Source organism: Gobio gobio, assembly GCF_949357685.1.
Source record: "Gobio gobio genome assembly, chromosome: 15".
In the NCBI taxonomy this organism is placed as follows: Eukaryota; Metazoa; Chordata; class Actinopteri; order Cypriniformes; family Gobionidae; genus Gobio; species Gobio gobio.
This window is the reverse complement of record NC_137108.1, coordinates 49,238,027-49,244,919: the sequence shown is the minus strand read 5'-3', so window position 1 is coordinate 49,244,919 and position 6,893 is coordinate 49,238,027.

Below are 6,893 nucleotides of genomic sequence, written 5' to 3'. Positions count from 1 at the left end.
ATTTTTGAAGAGCAACACTACAGTTCTCTCAATGCAGCATAGACAGAAAGGCTTTGAAAAGCAATCATAGGGCAAAAGATGGATAAAGAAGAGAACTGACGGACTGTGAGAGATTACCTGATGTCTTCATTCAGCACAGCCCTCATGCTTCCCAGCTCTTCCTTTGTTTACCAGTAAACCAGACAGCCTGGACACCTCAGTGTTTCCAAATCATTTCCCCACACAACAGGTTAGACAAGCTCAAATCTTGACATAAATGGACAAAAACCACAACAGCATTTATCTACATGTCTTCTCTGTACAGTTGTCACAGCACTGGGATAGAAAAAAAGAGTAGAAAAACAAAGATCCCAAAAATGAATGAGACTTACAATAATGATATGCATATGAAGAAGACAACTTTTTATTGTCATCAAATGATACTGTACAATCAGGGCTCATTTAGAGGCGCTTGTGGTCACGTGATTTACTCTTTCTTTGCTGACAGACACTGTCCGGTTAAAAATGATGCTTAACTTTAAACAACATCAATAAACTCTAAGGCTGGTTTTTCATTACACAATAAATGACAGGAAGCACAGACAAAGTCCGTCCAGATCTGATTCTGAGTGAACAATAAAACGAACATAATGGCTTTGTGCATTCAAAAGTGTTCCCTATATATTGATGTACTCTTTCTCTAAATGCACAGAAGAACGGGTGAGCCCTCGCTGGGATGGATGGGCGTTGATGGATCAGTGTCTCTAAGCATCCACATGAACATAAGAGTCAGTAAAACAGATACTATTAAACTACACAGGTCTGGTCTGGATTCATGACAGGGCCGATGCAGACTTTACTGGCCTCAAAGTTCGGTCAACAGTTTGCTCCATCACCAGTTATGAAAGACCTACAGAAAACAAAAAAAAAGACAAAATATAATATGAAATACAGCTGCAAGCAGCCATTAAGGGCTCAAGCACAGAAAAGGCACGGTAAGCCATCACGGCTGGGAGCATCAGATCAACAGCAAATTTGTTTAAATCAAATCAAAAGCGCCATCACCAGTGAAAATCGCTTGGGTATGAACACAAAGCGTCTTGAAAAATGTTGGCAACAAGCATGTGCAATAATCGTTCCGGTGTGCACGAGGTGTGTGAGTCTGTGCATCTCTGTATTCAGCAGCAGCGTCTCTACCAATAGCCATGCTGTAAGATTAACTGCTTCAAAAACAGATACCTCGATACTGAGAAATTATTTGTTAAAGGGTTAGTTCACCAAAAAAAGAAAATTCTGTCATTAATTACTTACCCTCATGTCGTTCGACACCCGTAAGACCTCCGTTCATCTTCGGAACACAAATGAAGATATTTTAGTTGAAATCTGATGGCTCTGAAAGGCCTCCATTGGCTCAATGGCACTTTACACTCTCAAGACCCTTAAAAGTTACTAAAGACGTCGTTACAAAGTCCATCTCACTACAGTGGTTCTAAAATAACTTTATGAAGCGACGAGAATAGTTTTTGTGCGCAAAAAAACCCTAAATAACGACTTATATAGTGATGACGATTTCAAAACACGGCATCATGAAGCTTCGAAGCGTTATGAATCAGTGAGTCGATTCAGCAGTTTGGATCGCCAAATTTCAGCAGTTTGACGGTTTGACACGCGATCCGAATCATGATTCGACTCACTGATTCATAACGCTTCGAAGCTTCATGATGCCGTGTTTTGAAATCGTCATCACTATATAAGTCGTTATTTAGGGTTTTTTTGCACACAAAAACTATTCTCACCGATTCATAAAGTTATTGTAGAACCACTGTAGTGAGATGGACTTTGTAACGACGTCTTTAGCACCTTTTAAGGGTCTTGTGATTTATTTATTGGTCAACAAGCAAAATTCCATTTGCAAGCATTTTACACAGGAAAACATGAAACATACAGGTGCATACATACAATTATGTATATACAAGCACCCATAAAATTAAAAAGTAGAATTAAATAAAATAAACAAAATAATAATGTTTACATTCTTATTGACCAAAGGTGTAGGCTGAAGCTAAAGCTTATATTATGCCTACCCTTAACTCCACACAAGCAGCACTAATTAACACTCATTTAATATGACAATTATAGGATTTTCTCAATGTGTATTTTATTAATTATTATTATTACCACCATTATCACTACCAACACTGTCATCATTACCATCATTACTACTACTATTATTAACATCACTATTCAGTATATCTTTTCATTACCAATCTTTTATAAAGTATTTTAAACTGTATTAATGAATTAACCTTTTTTAATTCATCAGGGAAACTATTCCAAAGCTGAACACCTTTATTTGATGGGCAGTTTCTTCTTAAATTAGTTCTACAATATGGTATATCAAACATATATGTCCCTCTAAGATCGTAATTACTATCTCTCAAGCTGAACATAGCTTGCAAGGAATGAGGGAGGGATTGTTGTCTTGCCTTATACACAAGTTTAGTAGTGTACAAATCTACCAAGTCGTAGAATTTTAATGTTTTCAACTGGATAAACAAGGAATTCGTTGGAGTATTAAATGGGGAATGTGTAATTATTCTGATGGCCTTCTTTTGTAGTAGAAAAACTGGAGTAGTTCTAGATTTATATGTATTTCCCCAGATTTCTATTCCATATGTTAAATATGGAGTGATGAGAGTACTGTACAATATATATAATGCACTTTTGTTCAAAATATATTGCAATTTATATAAAATTGCAATTGTTTTTGATATTTTCTTTTGAACATTTTGTATATGGTATTTCCATGCCATTTTATGATCTATAATCACTCCTAAGAACTTAATGTAATTAACTCTTTCTAGTATATTATTATCAATTTTAATTTTAATATCATTATCTATCATTTTATTACCAAATACCATGAATTTTGTTTTAGATAAATTCAGAGATAATTTATTTGAGTCGAACCAGCTCTTTAGTTTGCACAGTTCTCTCTCCACTACCATTACTAACTCTTCCAGATTTTGACCTGAGCAATAAACATTGGTGTCGTCAGCAAACAAGACATAATTGAATACATCAGACACCTTACAAATCTCATTAATATAAAGCAAAAATAACTTAGGTCCCAACACCGAACCTTGCGGAACTCCACAACTTATTCGCTGCAAATTAGACTCTACACCATTTATATGTACATACTGAAACCTATCTGTTAAGTAATTTTCAACCCAAGAATGTGCTATCCCCCTGAAACCATACTTTTGCAATTTACGTAATAAGATATTGTGATCTATTGTATCGAAGGCCTTCTGTAAATCTAAAAAAATTCCAACTGTGTACTGTTTTTTATTCATTGCTTGTGTAATATTTTCAACTAAATTAACAACTGCCATTGTTGTAGACCTCTGTGCTCTAAAACCAAATTGTTGTTCTGTTAAAATATTATTTAATTCTATATAATTATCCAGCCTTTTAACAAATAACTTTTCTAATATTTTGGAAAATTGAGAAAGCAAAGAAATAGGTCTATAATTAGAAAACAAATGCTTGTCTCCATCTTTGTGTAGCGGGAGAACTTTGGCTATTTTCATTTCATTAGGAAAGATACCAGTTTTAAATGACTGGTTGCAAATGAAAGTAAAAGGCTGAACAATATTATGCATTATTTTCTTAACTATACACATGTCCAACCCATTTTTATCTACCGATTTTTTTCCTTTGCAACATCCCACAATTTTTAATATTTCGCTTTCGTTGGTTGGACATAAAAAAAATGAGTTTGAGCTCTTATGGATAGAATCGATGTTTATGGATTTATTTTGTGGATGCACCATTTTATTTGCTAAATTAGAACCAATTTTAACAAAATAATCATTAAACTCATTTACAATTTCATTAATATTTTTTATAATTCTATTATCTTTAAGAAAATGATTTGGATACTCCCCCTTATATTTTCTTTTATGTATTACACTATTTAGCACTTTCCATGTTCCTTGTATATTTTCTTTATGTTCTATCAATAATTTGGTATAATATTCTTTTTTACTGTTTCTAATTATGTTTACCAATTTATTCTTATATTCTTTATATTTATTTTCATCATCTATTGTTCTAAATTTCAAAAATTTTCTATACAATATATTTTTCTTCTTACATGCTTTTATAATGCCTTTAGTAAACCAAGGTTTCTGTATTTTATGATTAACTTTAATTACTTTAAGTGGACAGCATTTATCATAGATCTTTAATATTTTTTCCAGAAAAATACCATAAGCCTCATTTGGGTTTTCATAACTATTGACCTCATCCCAATTTTGCCTACTCAGTTCCTCTTTAAATATTTCTATTGCTTCTGGTGTTCTGTGTCTCACAATTCTGGATTCATATGTTGGCCTAGAATTTACTTTAAATACATTTTGGAAAACTGCAAAAACAGGTAGATGGTCACTAATGTCAGTTATTAAGAGCCCTGCTTCTACTTGATCCATTTCGTTAGTGAAAATATTATCTATTAATGTTGCTGATGATGCTGTTATCCTACTTGGTTTTACTATTACTGGAAATAATGTAATATTATAGAAGGTGTTAATAAAATCTGTGGTCCCTCTATGTTCTCCCGGATTAAGCAGGTCAACATTAAAGTCCCCACAGACAATATAGGTATTGTTTCCACTTTGCCTTTGATACAAATCTGATATAAATTCATTGAAGGTTTCAAGTGGTGAACCAGGAGTCCTATATGTACAACTAACAGTAACATTTTTCCGTTTTTCAATTTTAACTTCAACAGTCACACATTCTAAGACCTTATCAATTGTTGTTGACATGTCATTCACTAGATTGCATTGTAAATTTGAATCCACATAAATAGCAACTCCACCTCCTTTTTTGTCTTCCCTATTTATTACAAACAATTCATATCCATCTAGCTCTACATCTAATACCTTATCCTTATCTAGCCATGTTTCAGAAACCGCTACTATACTAAACTTTGGAAAACTATTTAAATAGTCTTTAATTTTAGCAAAATTTTTCCATAGACTTCTACTATTGAAGTGTATCACAGATAAAGATTGCTTCATATTGATTTTACTATTAAATTGTTCTTCTGTATAATACTGACAATTTGGTTCATTATAAAGATAGATTTCTGGGTCAATTTCTCTCTCAATGTCATACTTGTTGGGTCTGATAAATTTAAAATTATTAAAATTATTCAAGTCAAATAATTTGTTGGATGTGTCAGATAAGTCTATGTTATCAGCTTCATAAATACCTAAATTAGAAATTAGGTTTATATCATTTTCAGGACCTGTACAACTCATTACTGATAATCAAACTTAATCCTTCCCTATCCCCCCAATCAAAATAATGAACATAAGAAAAATAGATAAATAACATGTCTACAAACAAAAAAAATAAAAATAAAAAACAAAACCAGGTAAATAAGCATTATACTGATAAATATCCAATACATTTAAGCTATATGATGAGAATTGATCCTTAGTCTTTAAGTCATTAAACAGACTATTTTTAACAAAAATCTTATATCCAAGTTTACAGGTCTTTCTTTTAACACAAAAAGCATTCTTACTAGAGGAAATCAACTTGACATTAATTAAAGTACGCTTAATATAACTAAATTTGTTTAGCAATGTCCCCATAATATTCATTAGAACTTTTCCAAATCGATGATTTCCTTTACCGTGATCACTCTTGCTTCTTCTGGCGTTCCATTCAATCGAATCATCACACGGCCATTTCTACTCCACGTTGCTTGTATCTTATTTTGCTTCCATAAACTCCGCGCTTGTCTCGCAATATCGGCGTTCTTTTTGGTAAGGTGTTCATTGATGTACACCCCAGTCCCTTTAAGCTTCCGGGCCTGTCGCAGTAGCTCAATTTTATTTCTTCTGCTCACAAAACGAACTATTATTGCTGGTTTGGAAGTGCGATTCTTTCTAGGAAGTACGTGACAGGCAGATATATCCTCCGTTTTAACACTGATGCTCTTGCTTGCAAGGTATGTTACAACCTGCCGCTCGAGTGTTTGTAGCTCCTCCGCCGGTGCGTTCTCGCCCTCATTCATTTCGCCATCAAGTCAAGACTGTCATTTACAATAAAATGAATAATGTATTTATTTATAGACATACATGATGAGATTTAATTTTCACTTACCTGCAAGGAGGAACAAAATAACACAAATCAAACTAAGCGTCGTCTGCATGTCGACAAACTATGTAGGTCTTTCAGGGTTTTAATTTTGGATGATGATATTCCGTGGATAACTGATGAATAGCTGTGAAGTCTCTCAACATCCCTGAGGAAATCCCCAAACTCCTCCGTACAGGTGAGATTTACCTGGAGTCTGAGAAAACATCCCGTCACGTCATTTCAACATATATATAAACGTGTATTCTGTTTACTCGGAAGTACAAATGTCGATTTCTGGTTTCTTTTCACGCGTTTCAAGCAGTTTGATTGAATTGCACCGCATGAAAACAGTGAATCATTAAACGAGGTGTAGGAGTGGGCGGGGCTTAGAGTCCTGATTTTAAAGCGATAGTTCATATCTCTAAATGGCTCTGGTTCAAATAAAGGGATAGTTCACCCAAAAATGAAAATTAGCAAATGATTTACTCACCCTCAAATCACCCTAGGTGTATACGACTTTCTTCTTTCAAACGAACACAATCGGAGTTATATTAAAAAATGTCCTGGCTCTTCCAAGCTTTATAATGGCAGTTCTGTTTTGAAGTACATAAAAGTGCATGTATCCATCATAAAAGTGCATCCATCCGTCATAAAAGTGCATCTATCCGTCATAAAAGTGCATCTATCCGTCATAAAAGTGCATCTATCCTTCATAAAAGTGCATGTTTCCATTATAAAAGTGCATCCATCCA